A 20,701-nucleotide genomic window follows, 5' to 3' on the forward strand; every position below is an offset into this window, starting at 1 on the left:
AGGGCACCATAGTCTACCCCAGGGCTGCCTGATACAGCTATATGCAGTGACGAAAATGTTCTTCATTTGCAATGCCCAGTATGGTTGTCTATTGAGCACTTGAAATAAGCATAGTGCAAATTAAAAACTGAATTTTTAATTTTTAAAATCTTAATTAGGTTAAATCTAAGTAGTCATATGTGGCTATTGGCTACGGTACTGCCAAGTGCAGGCTAATCTGCACTTACTCTGCTTCTTTCTCTCTCTCCCTTTACTCCCACCACTCCTTCCTTCCTGCCTGTCTGCCTACCTGCCTGCCTGTCTTCCCTTCTTCCTGCTTTCCAATAAAGAGAATAAATATAAAGTTTGGATCAGACAAATAAAATTCGCTTTTTAATAATCTGAGTAAATGCATGCGTTTTTCCTTCTTAAATGCAAACAGTAAATAACAACACCTACTTATATCATTATTTTTAGGACTAATGAGACAATAACAGATCCTGATTATGGTAATTTTTTAGAGCTAATTAGATAATATATGTAAAGCATCAAGTAGACTTCCTGCTATAAATGATGATCCATTGGTGATGATAATGATTATGATGATGGTGATACTGACACTAATGCTGTATTCATTTAGCAAATGGGATAGAAGGAGGTCCCCATTTCTACATCAGTGTCTCATGTGGTAAAAAGATTCAGATATTTACTCATTGATGTAGTAATATATTTTCTGTCAATAAAGCCATGTGTGTATACAGTGATTTATTAGTATGGGGTAACTGCTCATGTTTGAGCATGTCGACATGCTTTTTGAGTTTAGGGTTGAAATATTAGCCTTGTGTTGCTAGTAATAAAACGAAAATCCAGTGAGAGGGATTTGCTGCAGATCACATAGAATTTGTACTCAAGTTCCTGTCTTCTTTTCCATCTACTTCTCTTTCTGTGTTATCATAGTTCCCATAAAAAATAATATGAAAGACTCTAAGATTCAATGAAAAACATAAATTTTGTGGGATTTCATCATAACTTTTTGACACAAAATAAATAAATAAGATGTTAGAATCAGTGGTTGAGTACGATCAAAACTCCAGATGAAATTATTTTTTGCATCTCTTTTTTTAACCAATTATTAGCAGTGCTTTTTAGAGAGCAGCATTTATTTTGTTTAACCTTGCAATGAGAGAGTTTCAGGCCCAGTTTTTTAAATGAGTGTGATAGTAGCCAATGATAGAGAAAAATCCAGTATTCCTAGGGAATAAAAATTGAAGAAGTAATCATCTGGCCTTGGAAGTATGTATCAGCATGGCCAAGTCATGTATCGGCTTCCATCTTTCACTGTTGCCATAGTTCCATGGAGGTGATGGAATCCAATCATGTTCTTTTAAAGGATAACCACTGCTCTGTTCAGGGCACCCTGCTCACTCCGTGGGGAATGCTGGAAGGATGTGGGACACCGCAAGGCTGCCTCGCTGGAACCAAGGGATTTAGCAAATGCTAGGAAAGAAAAGCAAGTTTAAGCTGGGAATGCAAGTCATTTGCTGAGACGGCAAAACAAGAAGAGAGAAGCCAGAGGATTGCTGGCCATCACAAAGCCATGGGGCCTAAAGGAGGTGGAAATGCAGCATACTAGAGGCCAGATGTGCTTCCACTCAAACCCATTGGTGGCAAGGGCCTGAGAAGGAAGTGGTAATGAGTCACAAGCAGGATGATGCAGTATTAACCCACATCCTTTAGAAGGCTTGAACATCGTCCTTTTGTAGCTGATTCCTGTCTTAGATCAGAATGCCGACTGAGAGACAGGATTTTGACAGAAATAAAATAATAAAGGGTTACCAAGTGAAAGAGTGATAAAAAGTGCTGGAATGGAAAAATATGTAGTACATTTACAAACTCTGGGTCGATTCAAAAGAACAGAACTTTGCTAATGTAAGAGCTGTGTTTGGGGCATAGATTCTGAGATAATATTGGAAAGTTATTCCTCATCCTTTTATTCACTCATTATTTCACTTCTTCATTCATTTCCAAGCATTTTTCTAGAAGCAAGGGACATAGCAACAGATACAACTGACGAAAATCTCTGCTTACATGCATCTTTCATTGTAAGATGGAAAACAGACAATAAGTGAGAAAATAAGTAAAAAATAAAGTAGGTTAGATGGTGATAAATACTACAGAAAAATTACATGGGAGGGAGGATCAGGGATTTTTGGGCCGATGAGAAGCAATTTTAAATTGGGTTGCCAGGGAAGGCCTGCAAATCCAAAGGACCTCACTTTTGTATCCAGGGAACAAGACAGAGACCAGTGTGCCTGGATCTGGACCGAAGGGAACGAGAGGGAGGGTGGGAGGAGATGACGTCAGAGGAGCGATGGGTGGGGACAGAAGATGCCATGGAGTCTCATCGAACCAGCTCGAAGACCTGGACAGAAGAGGATTGCTTCTCCATCCTGGCAGCATGGAGAAGGCCTTGTTCCCTGTGTGATTCCCACAGGAGTGCCGAAGAGCATCCTGCCCCTTTCCTGATGTATCCATTTACAATCCGCACAAGTAAAATTGCAACAGCTGTCCCTCTGGACTAGTTCTTTTCCTTTCTTTCTTTTTCCTTACCTTTCCTTTTCTTGCTTTTTTTTTTTCTTTTTGTCTTCAGCAACAGAAATTCATTTTCTCATAGTCCTGGAGGCTCAGGTTCAAGATCAAGATGCTGTTAGGATTGGCTCTACGTGAGGCATCTCTCCTTGGCTAACAGACACCACCTTCTGCTGTGTCGGCAATATGGTCTTTATGCTCACGGTGGGAGAGAAAGAGAGAGGGAGGAAGAGGGAGAGATAGAAGAGAGCAAAGAGAAGAGAAAGAGATTGAGTGCTCTGGTGTCTTCGTATTCTTATAAAAACACCAGCTCTATGAGATCAGGGCCCCATCCTTATGATGTCATTTAACTTTAATTATCTCCTAAAAGGCCTTGTCTCTACTTACAGTCACATGGGAAGTGAAGACTTCAACATACGAATGTTGGGGGGACACAATTTGGCTCATAATAGTATATGAACTAAAGTTGTAGCATTAAAAAATGTCTATATTATACTAATAAAGACCTTACAGACTAGTTACTTTGCATCCACAAAGCTACACTACAAGAAGGAGAAGAAGAAAGATACTCTTACTATTCCCTCCCTCCATTGGGCCAGCCCTGGAGGTTATGATTTCTGTTATTCTTAACACATGTCATAGAGAAATTTGAGTTCAGCTGTGAAGAGCCATTTAACCCTTTTGAGAAGAAATATACCTTGATCAGAACCGTGATTTAGGAAGATAAACATGAACTGCTTTGTGGGAGGTAGGAAGATTAGGAGAAGGGAGACTTATCAAGTAGATTTTAGAGTACTCTAAGAAAAATTCAATGTGGCTATTACGTGGGACATTGACAGAAGTTTCCTCAGTCAGTACATATTTACTGAGTGTCTATAATGTGCCTGTATCTACTGTAACACATTTATACAGTTCTAGGTGCCAGGAACAAGTCAGGGCTCTTTGTTATTTGCCTTTGATAAAAATGATGACAAGTCAGATTTGAGGAGCTTTAAATCCAGACACAAGAAGACATTGTTTTGATCCAGGCAGACAAGTGACAAAGAGCAAGCGCAGAGAGTAGGAATGGAATAAAGTCTTGGAGTTAGGACAATGAAGCAATATCTACAAAGGACAAGCCGTTGGTTACATCGCTGCAGGCAAAATAATGCCAAATGGACAGACATCTCAAAATGCATTCCTCTCTCGTCCAAAGATTTCACCTCAGATCGCTCAGAGATGTTTTTTCTTTTATGCAAGTTAAAAATGCAGACAAATGGAAATAATGCTGCTTTATGAAAATTCAATCTTTAGCTACCTTTATTAGCACATATCTGTTCTATGAAACAAATGTTATTTGTCCATCCTAGCTCCATTTGTCCTTGAAATAAATATTTGGCCCTAGCTCCTGGATTTCTTAGGAAATTCAATTTATTGCTGGACATGTTTCAGTAATCTGTGAATGACCCCAAATTACCTGTTCATAAGAGAAGGCCAGGCCTGGATGACAAACACAGAAGGCTTTTCATTTTTCCCATGACTTCCTTTTTTGGCAAACCATCCTCTTTGTGAGAGTCCGCCTCCAAGTTGGATTAGAAGATGTCCTGGAGCGTGCAGTTCACCACCCACTATATTGTAAGCTGAAAGTGTTTTTGCTAACTGAATGTCAAATTAATGAGGTTTTGCTATCTACATGGCATGTTTTGACAAAAATACTGTGTACCTTTATTGACAGTGAACCTTCTGCTCTGGAGTAATGCTAATCCAAGACTGCTGGTTTTTCATGTTAAAACCCATAAACTTGTTATTAGAGCAGATGACTTCCAAAACGTCAAAACTAAAGATATTGCTTATTCACTAGAGGAGTTTATGTTGTTCACATTTAAGATGATTTATTTTTATTCGCTTGACAACACTTTGAACTTCAAACGGATGCACACAAGCCAATTCTTGGAGGGGTTGTGACTGCAGAAAAAAAATTAAATCTTGTGCTCATGTGTTGCTCCATCATAGTAATCCTCAGTTTTGTCCCAGAAGTAGCATGTGTCACTTCCAGTGATTCAGGACCAGCTGGTAGAAAGGACGGACATTTCATGCTGCCATGAGCAACTGCTGTGTGGTCCAGGATGACTTTTCCAAAAGCTTCACTCACTGCTCCTCAGACCACGTCTGTTTTTGTAGAGGCAAAATGAGATGGCTGAGAGAATTGTGGACTCTGGCCAAATGAGTAGTCATTCCCTGGCTGTAAGTGGGTGAAAGAGAGGTGACAGAACCATTTTTACTGCAGTGCGGTGTGATTAATCTGTGTCTTCTTAATGAGATTAAGGGGAAAAACAAACTTTTTTTTTAATTTTTTTTTTTTTTTTTAACTAGCTCTCCTCTATACTGCAAGTTAAACAACTTATTCTGGCAGAAGGTTGAAAGAAGGGAACAATTGCCCCTTTGCTAGAAATTCTCTTCATTAGGAGCATAGCCTTTCAAAAAACAATGCCACTCATGATATGCTTCAGATTCTATATAATCATCTCATGTTGCACTTCTTCTAATTTATTTTATAAAAGAAGTTCTTTTTTGGTGAGAGATAGATTGTAAAACTCAATGTATTCTTATTCTTTTTTTTTTTTTGCAATTATTCCTGAATACAAAACTTAAAAAATGACACCAGGGCTTTATATCTAGAGTAGACTGTGAAAAAAATGAATACACATTTATTTGGGAAAGATATTGGTGGTCATTATGCCAATTGACATATAGCTGTCATCACTGATGTAATTTTGCATTTGTTTGTGTAATTATTTAATTAACATCTGTTTCTCCTACTGTAGTATCAGGTTCTTTTTTAGTGAGAGATAGATTGTAAAACTCAATGTATTCTTATTCTTTTTTTTTTTTTTTTGCAAATATTCCTGAATACCAAAATTAAAAAATGACACTAGGGCTTTATATCTAGGGTAGACTATGAAAAAAATGAATACACATTTATTTGGGAAAGATATTGGTGGTCGTTACGCCAACTGACGTATAGCTGTCATCACTGATGTAATTTTGCATTTGTTTGTGTAATTATTTAATTAACATCTGTTTCTCCTACTGTAGTATCAGGTATATGTAGAGGTAATCACAGATGCATCGGCTCAACACTGCTTTTGGAGGGCTGCACACAACCTTGGCACATGGTTGGCACTCCATTTGTATGTTTGTTGGTGAAAGGATGAATGAATACCTATAATTGAAATTTTATGCAATTTATTTTTTATTTTTGTAGTGCTCGTCCAAGCTTTTTTGAGCACCTCTAGCTATAGAGAAAAAGTTTTCTTCATAAGGGTGCTCAATGTGTTTTCAGAAGTTTTGGATATTACAAAGTTTTTTCTTTTATTGAACTGATATATGTTCATATATAGACTTTACCATTTAAAAATAAAATAATTGTATAGAAAAATGACTGATAGTAAGGGACAACCTTCTTTATGTAATTTATGTCCTGATTAATGGACTTTTCTTGTTTGGGATTCATTCCTTTTCATTCAAGCATTGTTCACAAAACTTGATTAGTTGTTAATTACAAATGGCCTAAAGTATTTTAAGAAAGAATTTTATTATGGAAAAATAAGAGTACTATAAAAAACTCAGTTGGGGTCACCTTATCTATTGCAACTAAAATAGAATTGACTCAGACCTACATTTTCGTCACCTCCTTTTCCCACCTCTTTCTTGGCCCCCTTATTCTGGCCTTAGATTACTCTGCAGAAATACAGGCACCTTGTTTTTTTTTTATGTGGAAAAAATTAGGTTTCTTTTTCTTATTCTTCCACTATTCCAGATGAATTCCATGTCTATTTTCTATTTTGAAGAGAAATGCATTACTCCCATAGAATACTTGCAATCAGTGATGTTTTACAGTTACTATTTCTATTTTAATTTTTATTTATTATAAAAAATAGGGGATATGTGCACACTTGAAAACATTCTCGTTGTGTAACATTAGAGTATTACAGTTAAAACTGAAGCCCTCTTTAAGCAGTAATACCTCTATTATTAAGCATTTAAATATATATGCATATATACATATATCATTGTTTTTATGGGTTTTGATATGTGGTACCTCAAGACTCTCTTCTCTCTATTTTTCCAAATCAATATTAGTTAATCATAAATTTTGCATTTTCATATATGTATATGTTCATATATATTTCTGATATATGTTGTTTGTTTTTACTTTTGAAAAATAACAACCCTATTTTGATTACTTCACATCAAGAAGTCTGTTTCACTCTTACCTTTAGATTGTTCTGCCTTCAAATACAAACATTTTACTTGAAACTGTGGCAGTAAGAACTCTGGAGCCAAAGGCTAGTTTCTTCTTCTTCTTCTTCTTTTTTTTTTTTTTTTTTTTAATACTTTAAGTTCTGGGATACATATGCAGAACGTGCAAGTTTGTTACATAGGTATACACGTCATGGTGGTTTGCTGCACCCATCAATCCGTCATCTACATTAGGTATTTCTTCTAATGCTATCCCTTCCCTAGCCCCCCACCCCCTGACAGGCCCCGGTGTGTGATGTTCTCCTCCCTGTGTCCATGTATTCTTATTGTTCAACTCCCACTTACGTTTATTGCAGCACTATTCACAATAGCAAAGACTTGGAGTCAACCCAAATGCCCATCAATGATAGACTGGATAAAGAAAATGTGGCACATATACACCATGGAATAGTATGCAGCCATAAAAAAGGATGAGTTCATGTCCTTTTCAGGGACATGGATGAAGCTGGAAACCATTATTCTCAGCAAACTAACGCAGGAACAGAAAGCCAAAGGCTAGTTTCTAGGCACTCTTTTGGTTTGATTTTGAAATCTGAAAAATCAGCATTGGAGTTGTGTGTGTGTGTGTGTGTATGTAAGAAAAGTTCAATAAACACCTTTAGCACCCAAATTAAACACTAGTTAGCATTTTTCTATAATATATTTTTATGTTTATTCATCTATAATGCCATCATAGATTTATGTATTATCTGCTTATATTTTTTTCTGAATTATTTGATAAGTTGCAGGTATCATGGCACTCTACCCCCAAATACTCCAGCTTGCATTTACTAAAAATAAGAACATTTTCTTGTATCAACATAATGCAATAATCACACCCAAGAAAAATAATAATTTCTTATATAATATCTAATTTAAAGTAACATTTTCCTATTATTTCCAGAATATTTTTAAAGCTAGATACCTTCTTTGATTCTATGCCAACAAAAATTCAGACACCCTAGTTATGTCTCTTTAGTCTCTTTTTTAAAAAATCACATCTATTAAGATAAAATTTGAATTCAATCAATCGCACCCATTTAAAGTATACACTTTAGTGCATATTGCCCATACATGCATGTTTGATTCTAACTTCATGATCAAGATACAAAACAATATCATCATCTCCAAAATACTTCCTCATGTCCCTTGACTATTCATCTCTCCTTCCATCAGCCCATAGGCAACCACTGAGCTACTTTCTGTTGTTAAAAGTTAGTTTGCATTTCCTATAATGTAATATAAAAGGAATGTTGTACATTGTACTCTTCTGTGTCCAACATCTTTTGCTCTGCATGCTTTTGAGATTCATCCATGCTGTTGCATATAGTATTACATGTATGAATATATCACTGTTTCCTTCACCATTCAACTATGGATGATCATTTGAGTTGTTTCCATTTAAGGCTATCATGAATAAAACTATGATGTATATTCATTGCTAAGTTTTCATGTAGGCATGTGTTTTGTTTCTCTTGAGTAAATGCAATAATACATTTAATTTTAGAAGAAACTGCGAAACAGTTTTACATAATCCTCAACAATGTCTGGGAGTTCTGGTTACTCTGTATCTGTCAAGACTTGTTTTTTTCAGAGTTTTAATTTAGCCATTCTAATAATGTGCTCGAATTTCACTGATATCAAATTTCAGTTAAATTTTACTAGTATCAAATTTCACTGATAAGTATGTTTTGAATATTTTCATATGGTTATTGGCCATTTATATACATTCATTTGGAAAGTGAATGTTCAAATTTTATCATATTTATTTAGGAATTTGTCTTCTCATTACTCAGAAGAACACTTATATATTCTTGATAGGAATCCTTTGGCAGGTATACATATTGCAAGTAATTTTTCCCATTCCATAGCTTGCCTTTTACTTTTCTTATTGTATGCTTTGAAGGTAAAATGTTTATGGTTTTGCTAAAATCCAATTTGTAGATTATTTTTTCTTTAATGGCTCATGTGTTTTGTTTGCTATATAAGCAACCTGGTGTTTTCTTCTTGGAAAATGTTTTATTACAAAGTTATTGTTTTTATATAAAAAATATATAGGTTTATTAATATTTAATCGTTTATTAATATTTTTCTTTTTTGTCAGTTTTTATATTTCTGTCTTTCAGTGAATTTATCCATTTAATCTAAGTTTTCAATTTATTGGCATAGAGCTATTTATAATATTGTCTTATTGCCTTTATAATATTCAAGGAATCTCTAGTTGTGCTCACTCTAATTTAGAATATTGTAATTTGTTTATTACTTGTGTTTTTAACATAAATGTTTGTGTACATTGTTGTTTATAAATTTCAGTGATCTTTCCAAGAAGTCAGCTTTTGGCCTCATTGATTTTTCTCTATAGTTTGTTTTTTTATTTCCTTTATTTTAGCCCTTATATTTATTAATTTATTTGTGCCATGTTGTGTTCTTCTTTTCCTAGATTCATAAGGAGAACTCTTAGATCATCGATTTTTAGCATTTTCTTATTTTGTTATTATTTTGCTTAAAATATTTTTTAAATTTATTTGTGATTTCTTGTTTTACCTATGGTTTAGAAATAAGTTGTTTGTTCTCCACATACTGAATGTATATAATGAATGTTCTGTCAAAGTCGTTAAGTAGTTCTTAAAATGAAATTAACAGAAGAGGGAGCTTTGTAAAGGTAAACAAGGTATTCTGAACTTCAAAATTATGGATCAAGTAATTTTCTATAAAAATAAGCATAGCAAAATATTTAGGCCCAATCCCATAGTAAGATATTGTAAGACAAAAGAGAATGAGACAAATAACATCCCTAGAGGTAACAAAAACTAGTCAAATAAAATAAATAAAAATATCAACTTGTATTTCAAAACTAGCTAAATGACATTAAGAATATAATGCAAAACATGGAATAACATTATAAAACAGAATTAGAAAAACTCAAAAATTAGGCACTATACCATAGGGAAAAATAGAAATGAAAGAAAATAATAATTTCAGAAATGAAGACTAAACTAGAAATATCAAAAGAACAAATAAACACATGGATAATGCTTTAAGAAAAACCGAAGTTGAAAGTAGAAAAAAATTAAGAGAAATGCAGAAGGAAATACAAATAATTTGAGAGAGAAATTGAAACGTGGAATATGAATAAAGAACTTCTTAAATATGGATAATAGGCATCTCTAAAGAAAAAAAAAGCAAGGGAAAGAACTGATACTAAAATCTATAATTCAGAAAAAGTTTCTGCAGTGAGAAAAAGATGAAAAAGATTTCAAACTACGTGTTGAAACAGGATACCAAATGCCACATTGACCAGAATTAACCAAGACCAAAATATGTTCTAATAAAACTACCAGATTCTAAAGAAAAAGAAAGAAAAAATAACAACTGGGCATCCAGAAAGAACAGTAAGTGACACTGGAAAAAGAAAACTATGTTAGCATCTGTATTTTTGGCAAGTATAGTTTACTCCAGAAGAAAATGAGGCTACATAGTTCATGTGGTTTGGCTCTGTGTCACCACCTTGAATTGTAATCCCCCCATGTTGAGGGAGAAACCCAGTGGGAGGTGATTGGATCACGGGGGTGGTTTCCCTCATGCTGTTCTCATGATAGTGAGTGAGCTCTCATGATATCTGATGGTTTAAAAGTGGCACTTCTGCCTTTGCTCGTTTTCTCCTGCCGCCATAAAAGACTTGCTTTGCTTCCCCTTCTGCCATGATTTAAGTCTCCTGAAGTCCCTGCAGCCGAGTAGAACTGTGAGTCAATTAAACCTCCTTCCTTTGTGAATTACCTAGTCTCAGGTAGTTCTTTTTGGCAGTGTGAAAACGAACTAATTCAGCAGTTAAGATAATCAAGAAAAAAATAACTTGTGAGCCCACAATTTTCTATCTAAAAAAATCACCTTCCAGTATAAAAGGCGTAGACAAACTGTTATCTATAAGGAAGAACTCAGGGAATATTGAGTAATCTAATAAAGAAACAGCCTAAAACAACCAAAATGCCTAGAGAGAAGAGACGGGTGGTACACATTAAACAATGGTGGGAAGCATTAAAAACATAGTTACTTTTGTTGACAAGTCTTACTTTAGTACGAAGACTAGAACAAGTCTTAGTGTAGAACTATGACTAAATGCAGGTTAATGGGGAAAAGTATGAAATGTAATTATATGTATACAGAGAGAGAGCACGAGGGGAGAGAGAGAGTAGTGATGGACAATCAAATTACATTTTCACTTTAAAGAAAAGAATATACTATAGTGATGTCTACTAGTTTCTTATAAGTAAGAGTAATTATAATAATATTAGCAATTGCCTTGCTGCTTCTGTGCCAGGCATAATTGGGTGCCATGTATCAGGGTGATCCTTTTCCCCACCCAGGGTTTTGCTTAGATGGTTCTCCCTTAAAAATGCTTTTGCCACTGTCTTCTAGTTTCCCAGCCCTTCCCTTTTGGTGGAAGGGCTTCCAAAACCAAGACTGAAAGTCAAGTTTGTTTATGCTGATGTGTACTCTCTGGACATTTTTCTTGTAATAGAAATCAGTGTTATTTTATTTTACATCCTGATATTTTATATATTTTATCTAAATTTGTTTGAATATGTTTGGTAATTTACATATGTAGCCTTTAGCTTACAAAAAATTAACACACACATTAAATCTTCAATTTTATCTAATCTAATACACTGATGAGATTTTGATTCTTTAGGTTGGCTATTGACCTAAAAACACATTTTTGGGATATGTCGCATGTAAGCGGCAACAGTTTCTAATGAAATCTTCTTGGACTGACTATCAACTTCAAATTCTTGAAGGGCAAACCACATTTACTTAGTGTCTGGTTGGGTCTAGATTCATCTTAAAAAATCACTAAGAAAAGTAAAATCATGTTCGAAAGTCCATGGAGGTTTCTTGTCTTTCTTTCTTTGAACTACTAGAGGAGCTGTAATATAGGAAGAAATATTAGAGGATTTTTTTTTATTTTAAAAACTTTGGAGGCATACAGGATAAACTTTCAATAATGGCTAAGTTTATGAAATTTAACTGAAATGTGTGTACTATATATTTAGTTGTAACTGTTGATTTAAAAAAAACGTATACTAGTTGGTTCTAATCAGAAATTGTCAATATTTATGTAATGTAAGTGACTAAAAGTTATGGAATACAAAAAAGTAAACAATTGTTTACATGATATGTTTTCAGGGCTCTGATATTTCTGCTGCTGCTCCACTGAATTGCAGTTTAACTTAGCTGTAACTTAAAGTTTCAGTTTCAGTTTTTGCTAATCATTAATATTCATTCACTTATTCAGTTCTTAAATATTTATCCAGGTCCTGCTACTTTTGTGGGTGTGATATTGTGCTGTTTTAAAGCAATACTCTGGAAAGGATTAAAAAGCCATTAACAATATAGAGTGAAGTCAAGGCCAGTGAGTAGGATTTTGCAGAATTGGAAGTAAGACATTTGCACTCGAAAACAGGGGTAGTTGGTTTCTGGAACACGCTACACCCGATTACTTCATAGCGTATTTTTTGGGGGGGAATTTACTTTATTTCTTAAGTAGTTTAGGTATTTTATTAGTGATTTTGATTTTTCTTGAAGGTTTTTTTTATTTTATTATTTATTTATTTATTTATTTATGTTTTTTAGATGGAGTCTCGCTCTGTGGCTCAGGCTGGGGTGCAGTGGTGCGATCTTGACTCACTGCAAGCTCCGCCTCCCAAGGTTCATGCCATTTTCCTGCCCCAGCCTCCCAAGTAGCTGGGACAACAGGCGCCTGCCACAGGCCTGGCTAATTTTTTTTATATTTTTGGTAGAGACGGGGATTCACCGTGTTAGCCAGGATGGTCTCGATCTCCTGACCTCGTGATCTGCCCACCTCGGCCTCCCAAAGTGCTGGGATTACAGGTGTGAGCCACCGCGCCCGGCCAGTTTTATACTTTTTAATTTACTCTCCAATATTCAAGACATACAACATGCACATCTTAAAATAAGTTGTGTATCTGTATTTAAAGAACGAATTTTTTCCAAGTTATTTCTTAGAAGTTATTTATTTGAAGAGATTATTTTTAATCATATGGTTGCTGTTGAATGAATTTTTAAAACAAAATATGTAAAGAAGTACATAAAATCATTTTCAGTAATTCTCTCCTTATCTAAGAAGGCAAGTTCTATCTTAAGAACCTGCACAGAGTAAATATTCAGTACATTATCTATCAAGTAGTGTGTTATTCACTGCAAATTAAAAATCATCAAATTCCTAATTGTTCTGCTTAATAGATGCTTAACTATATTTTAGCAGATTCCAAATATATGTTAATATATATTTTTGGAATTCAGCATGAGTATCCTTAGATGCTAATTGCAAGTTAATCTTTCTTCCTAGAATGTAAGTTCCATGGATTATAAACGTTATTCGTATTGCAGATTTTCTAAATAGTGTTTCTGCTGGTGAAGTCTTCTTCACTCTCTGGTGCTTAAGATTAGAAAGAAAAAAGGAAAGTAACTGAACAAAAGAAATTCTTTGAACATGAGATTATCAAATGAAACTGTAAATATGCAAAGGAATTTTAAACCATTGCCTTGCAAAGTCTTTTTTTGCATAACAACGTTTTGATAAAATGAAGAGACTGACCAAAGTAACAACTCTAAATAATAGCATTTCACTGCCATAAGGATGATTGTAATTATCAGTGGAAGCCTAGAGCATTAGGTCCCAACTCCTAATATTAGTTTCAATTTTTATAGCCTGGTTGTTCAAAGACATGCAATTAAACTAACCTAGTATTATTGGAATAGAAAATAAAGAACTACTGTTGGAAACACAATTAACAATACATAATAGAGGGGCCATATTTCCAATGGCTGCATATTAAAATCAACATTGAGCTAAACTAAGCATAGGCCAAAGCTGAATATCATCATCATAGGACATACTTCTAGGATTACAAGAGTGTATCTGAAAGTGACTACCACTTTAATGATATTAATTTTATCATTAAAAGGTTTTATGGTCAAATTTCAAAATCATGGCATTGTAATATAGGGTGAAAGTTCCTCAGCACTGCCATGTGATTATTTCTCCAATGAACCTGCCGCACATTTGCCATTCTAAAGGGACACTGACTTTCAACTTGTGTCTCTGGAAGAGCCAGATCCACTTCTGCTAGTATAGCTTACTGCTAATAGTCATGCTGCAGTAACAACATTATCAAGCTTTTCTTCTTCTCTCAAAGAAAATGATTCAGGTAGTGCTTTGCTTCCTTTGCAACCCAGGGACTGGACACACTGTCTTCAAACAAAGCTCCGTGCAGTGTTGGTAGAAATGGTTTCTGAATATTTTTAGAAGCAGACTTAAAACTGTAGCATGATTTCTTGTATTTTCCACAAATGCAATTGATGCTTTATTCATTCATTGAGATATGTAATCCTTAAAGTCTGGATCCTTCCCTATATTTGATGTTAAATAAATGTTAAATGTATTGGTTAAAACTTTTTGATTAGAAGTTAAGTGTAAATCCAAACACTAAGTTTTGTTCATATTATTCACATTCTGAAACTCATTTGGTATGATATTAAACTTTATAACAGAGAAGATTTTTCAGCAGGTAATTGAGTATTATGATTTCCAATGCTGAAGTACAATAAAAGAGTTTGGCTAAGCATCTTGGCTAAGGCCTAACATTAGTGTTTTCCTAATATGATTCATAAAACATTCTTTTCTAATAAAAACAATCTATTTGGCTGCTACTTTGGACACCTTGAAATCAAAGAAGATTAAATATTCCATTAATAATGTTAAATTAGTAAAGTAGGAAATGGTCCAATTGTTCAAATCTTTGCCTATTTTCCAAGTTAAAAAATAAGCCACTAAGGCAACAAAGAAGAAATAATCAGAGATAGAAAGGCATTCAGAAAATAGTGTGTCAGGGAAGACAAAGATAGTTTTTCAAAGAAAAAATAACTGGCCAACAGCATCATAATCAGCACAGTCTAATTAAACAAATATAGACTACCGTTCTTGTATCCACAGCACAAATGTCATTGTCAATGTTGAAAAGAATAGGTTCAGGGAGTAATGACAGCAAAAGTTTGGAAGGGGAGAACCATTAATGGGTGGGGAGGAAGGAGAAACAGCAGGTATAGGCTACTCTTTCCAGAAGCTTGGGTTGGGAAGGAAAGGATAAAACAAGAAATAGGTATGTAAGTCTTAGAATTGAGAAAGGTTGCTTTCATGTTTGCTTTTGTTTTTTAGAAGAAGAAATAGGTAGGAATGGTTTTAGGTTGAGGGCAACACACTAAAAGATAAGACAATTTAAAAGTGTAAGAGAAAGATGGATCCAAATCCAGGAGGAAATAGAAGAAGGACTCCAAGATTCACACACACCAGTAAGGAATCAACAGGCAGTTTCCTGTTTCCTCTAAAAATGGAAAGACCCTGGAAAGGGCCAGTGCAGAGGTTGGACAGTCACAACTGACAGGACCAGTGAGAAGAAATCTTAGTTCATGATGGCCTCCATCTTCTTGATGAAGCAGAAAAAAAGGCAGCCTGTTAGCACTGAAAAGGATGAAGCTTAGGAAGAGGGTGTTAAATGTTCAGAAAGGTCAAAAAGTTGAAAGAAGGTGTTAGAGGGTTTTTTAAGGCCATAAAGGGCTTATTAAGCTGTGTTGAGTGCTCAGAGAAATCTGGAGACCATGATTTTCATTCCATAAATCTGCACATAGGTGCGATTTTTTTCCAGCAGTAATTATTAATCCAGGTGGAGAGGAGAGATTGTGAAATTAACCCAGGGTAAAATAAAACAGTGTAACATAAGATGTTCTGGTGGTGCTACAGCAAGGAGAGATGGAGCATTTGTCAAAGATGATTGTGACCACCATGCTTATTGCCTTCATTCTGTAGCTTTGTTTGTCATATTCCTCTTGTCTTCACAGTATCTTCGTCAGAAGCATCATTGCTTTTACTCCACTTGGGATTGGCTTTCCATAATTGGCCCCAGAAAGAGGCTTTTCTTTCTCTGCTGTCGTTGGCCCTTAGCTGCATTATGCTCAATATATCTACGTGGTGATAATGCCCTATTAAAGGTGAATCTTCACAGATGATATTTTAGGACTCTTAAGTATATTTTTATTAACTCAAAAAAAAGAGCAAACTTTCACCCACTCCAGCAGAAGACTAGGAAAAGTGTACTCTGATGTTACCCAGACATTACCTTTTGATGAGGCTTCACCCACTCTTTCAGAGCTCCAGGAGGCTGTGTTCTTCTGGGAGTGCTTGGAGTTAATGCTAGACCTTATAGTTAGAGAATATGATGTTAGCTGGCAGAGACATCCTGGTCAAATTATTTTAGTTTGAACTTTCAGCCTCTCTCAAAACATCTTTGAATCCCTATTACATTCATGACCGGACAGTTTTCTAAAATTCCTCTGACTTGAGAATCTAGGCTGACTGAGAGCTTGTCCTTGTGAAAACTTTATCTAAACTTAATCTAGGTTCAGACTCTTTCCTTAAGAATAAGTTGAGAGTTCATATTTCAGAACTGAAAACATGTTGAAGCTAATTGACATAATCTTCAAAAACAACAACGACAATAACAACAACAACATGTTCTGAGATGTTCTTAAGCTCTTCAAAGATGATTTGATTCCAAAAACTTTTGCGAAGAGTCTTAAAAAAATTTTTCCTTGCAAAATTTTACAATTCGAATCTCTTCTTCATAATCATTCTTAAAAGTCCAAGTGAAAAGTTCTCATATGGCTGTTAGGAACTATAAGTTGAATATTGATAATTGGCTTAATTTGTGTTGAAATAGAGTTTTTAAAGTATATTTCTCATGGTTAGTTCTGTACTTTAGCTTTTGAAATAGATTTTGTGTTTGATCCTCAATTTATTCTCTTTACCTTAAATATGAATATCTGGGGAAGGTTGGTGGCCCTTTTCTTTTAAAAGGACTCTGCGTGGCAAATAATCAAAAGACGAGGCTATACTTGTTTCTTCTAAAAACAATATTTGTACCCTATCCCTCCCTGAAGTCAGGCTTACTAATAGAACAAATTGTATTTTTATTTTTAACTTCTAGACGCTTTCAGTTTCCAGAAGAGGAAATATAAAAAACAACAACTATTTTCACCAGAGTGACTAATACAGGAAATATTATTTAGCATAGTTTCTAAACATATATAATTGTAAAATAAATAACCATGAAGGCATGCATTTTCTTGAAAGCGTTATTGAGAAGAGGCAAAATTGAGAGCAATTGTTGAAGCTGAGTAGTATAGTAGAAAAGAGAAGACCATGGATATTAAGATTGAGTATAACTTTATGATTTGAGGCAAGTCAGTTGGTCTCCCTGTTCTAAATGTTGGCTTTCTCATTCTCAACTCGTAAGATGTGGTCAATAATTCATTGTGCTAATAAATTTGAGGACCTAGGTACAATATGTATTCCTTTCTTACTCTCAGGATTTTTAATCTGCCTCATAAAGACTTCTGAGTAAATTGATGCAAGCCTTCTATTATTTCCCTATGGTTGTCTCACTAGCAAACAATACCTTTCAATACAGAAGATGACTTCTGGTCAAATTAATTTACTGTAATCTCATATTAATAATTATTTCCAGAAAATATCTGGAGCAGATGTCACTGGAGCATATTTAAGAAACGAATGGCATTTAAAGGTTTAATTTAAACTGATCACATTTAATAAACTTTTAATACATAGATATTCTTTGCTTATCTCTACTTTGAGAAGGATGCTTTTGTCTGTGATGAAAACTATCTACATTTTAAAACAAACCATTTCCTAAACCTATTCTAGCACCCAGTGTTTCTATTCCCCGTTGTGATAAAACATATGTAAGCATATAGAGGTGGCAAGGTTAAAGTCGTACCTTCTCTAACTTTCCATGATCAGTCTCCTGAGACATGTGAAATTCATCATATTCTAATCAACTTGTATATTATCAGCCCCGAAACACAAATACTATATCAGCTCTGACTGCCTCAAACCACATCTTAGCAGTCAGAGACTGGCTCTCCAGGCTATTCCATCTCATTTGAGAAGAAAACCGAGAACCAAAACAAATTTTGGTCAAGTAACTTAGGAAATATTTAAAATGGAATACATATTTCCAGTAACAAATGGATGATATTAAAATAATTTTATATGAAACTTAATCTTTAGAAAAATATAGCATTTCAAAGGAAGGCTTTGAACTCAGCCATGAAGTCTGATGATATGTGGCAATTTTGAGATGCTGTTGCTCACTGTGGCCTTGGAAAAAGTCAAATTAAAATGAAAGTGTACATTTTAAATGACAGTTTGTTTCACTTAGCATAGAGCAGTATGGTACCTTCACTAAACTTCCTAGATTCAAGGTTGATTCAATCATCTTAACAAAACTAAATTATTAATTTAAAAACACACATTTTTCATGTAAAGCAGAGGGTTCCCTCTTATTTCCCAGAGAATTAAAATTGTCATGTGGATCACAATGTATTAAATTGCTTTGATCAACTCCCAGTCATTTTTACCTTAGAATGAACTTTACAGGTAGTCTATATCTTTAGCTTTGTTTAATGGATTCTAAGATTGTTTGCATGAAGATCCACTGAGTTTTAGTCATTATGATTGACAGGTGGTCAGTTGCAGCTTAATCAACTTAAAGAATTATACAATAATTTCATGAAGAACTGTTAATCCTATGTCAAACTTTGGTTACATAGATTAAAAACTATGTTTGGATCATGCTTTAAAGTCTCACACTAATTAAAGCTTATTAATAATGTCTATGCACACATACATCATAATTCTATCAGTATTAGGATAAATAAGTTATTTGTAAGAGTCATTTGAAGGATAATTATAATTTCATGTATGTAAAACAGGTTTTTGACCGAGACTCAAGTTTTAAAATTTATATTGGTGTAACTAAGGAAATGTATAGTAGGAAAATAGGATTTGTAGAGACAAGAACTAGATTCATATTCTACTTTTGCTATTTATCAGTGGTGTGCCCATAAGCAAATAGTTCTAAAGAAGATGAATTCTTAGTTCTAAAGAAGGAAACAGTTTACTGGGGTTGGGGGGCTGTGTAAAGAGATGTTAACAGACTAGAAGTAATGAATATGAGGAGGCATACTGGGGGGTCTAGAAAAGTTTCCTCTCCCATTTGAGGGTTAAGAAGGCTTTCAAATAGTAAACAAAAAGGAAGAAACACTGGCTTACAGTTGTTGGTAGAAATGAAAATTGCTTATAACCATTTTGAAGAACTATAAGGCCATATCTATGAAACTTACATATGAAGATTTGATTTTTTAAATTTACCTTTAGAAATTCATTTTTAAAAAACATAACATGAACATAATAAGCAAAACTCCAGAAAAAAAATCAGCACCTGAAAGATCTCACTATAGAACTATAAATTATGAACAATTTTTATTTTACAAAATTAAAAAGAAACTGTTTCGTTCTAAGAAGCTAATGGATATGTTAACTTCCTGGAAATAAGAGCTCAAAGGAGAAATGTCAGGCATGTAAGGGAAAATTACATGAGAGCAGAGATAAGTTCTTTTTTAAAAGGATTTAAGAAATACTTACATAGTGTTTATTATGTGACAAACACTCTAAAGCAGTTTATAGTTATTATTTTACATAGAAATTCTATAATGCAAATACTACCATTTTCTCATTTTACAGATGAATATTCTGTGATATATAAAGAGGTTAAATAACTTGCTCAAGTTCACACAGCAAATCCATGTAGTGGAGCTTTACCATCAGTGGTACGGTTGCGGAGTCTGTGACTTTGAGATTTATGCTGTGCTGCTTCTTTTTTTTTTTTTTAAGTTTTAGGGTACATGTGCACAACGTGCAGGTTAGTTACATATGTATACATCTGCTGTGTTGGTGTGCTGCACCCATTAACTCGTCATTTAGCATTAGGTATATCTCCTGATGCTATCCCTCCCCGCTCCCCCCACCCCACAACAGGCCCCAGGGTGTGATGTTCCCCTTCCTGTGTCCATGTGTTCTCATTGTTCAATTCCCACCTGTGAGTGAGAACATGTGGTGTTTGGTTTTTTATCCTCGTGATAGCTTGCTGAGAATGATGGTTTCCAGCTTCATCCATGTCCCTACAAAGGACATGAACTCATCATTTTTTATGGCTGCATAGTATTCCATGGTGTATATGTGCCACATTTTTTTAATTCAGTCTATAATTGTTGGACATTTGGGTTGGTTCCAAGTCTTTGCTATTGTCAATAGTGCCGCAGAAAACATACGTGTGCATGTGTCTTTATAGCAGCATGATTTATAGTCCTTTGGGTATATACCCAGTAATGGGATTGCTGGATCAAATGGTATTTCTAGTTTTAGATCCCTGAGGAATCGCCACACTGACTTCCACAATGGTTGAACTAGTTTACAGTCCCACCAACAGTGTAAAAGTGTTCCTATTTCTCCGCATCCTCTGCAGCACCTGTTGTTTCCTGACTTTTTAATGATTGCCATTCTAACTGGTGTGAGATGGTATCTCATTGTGGTTTTGATTTGCATTTCTCTGATGGCCAGTGATGATAAGCATTTTTTCATGTGTCTTTTGGCTGCATAAATGTCTTCTTTTGAGAAGTGTCTGTTCATATACTTCACCCACTTTTTGATGGGGTTGTTTGTTTTTTTCTTGTAAATTTGTTTGAGTTCATCGTAGATTCTGGATATTAGCCCTTTGTCAGATGAGTAGATTGCAAAAATTTTCTCCCATTCTGTAGGTTGCCTATTCACTCTGATGGTGGCTTATTTTGCTGTGCAGAAGCTCTTTACTTTAATTAGATCCCATTTGTCAATTTTGTCTTTTGTTGCCATTGCTTT

General features: G+C 34.6%; 1 protein-coding gene across 7 annotated transcripts in view; it reads left to right on the top strand.

Moving 5' to 3' along the window:
* Positions 1-20,701, top strand: part of ITGBL1 (integrin subunit beta like 1) — a 297,260-nt gene that overhangs the window by 93,600 nt on the left and 182,959 nt on the right. Inside the window, exon 1 of one of the 7 annotated variants that reach the window (XM_063792299.1) lies at positions 10,413-10,591. The exons of 4 other annotated variants lie outside the window; for them this stretch is intronic. The gene's annotated coding sequence lies outside the window, so the exon portion shown is untranslated. Of the gene's footprint in view, positions 1-10,412; positions 10,592-20,701 lie in introns of those variants that run through there. 2 more of the 7 variants (XM_063792298.1, XM_063792300.1) reach the window with 2 other exon arrangements.

Source organism: Pan troglodytes, chromosome 14 (assembly GCF_028858775.2).
Source record: "Pan troglodytes isolate AG18354 chromosome 14, NHGRI_mPanTro3-v2.0_pri, whole genome shotgun sequence".
Lineage (NCBI taxonomy): Eukaryota > Metazoa > Chordata > Mammalia > Primates > Hominidae > Pan > Pan troglodytes.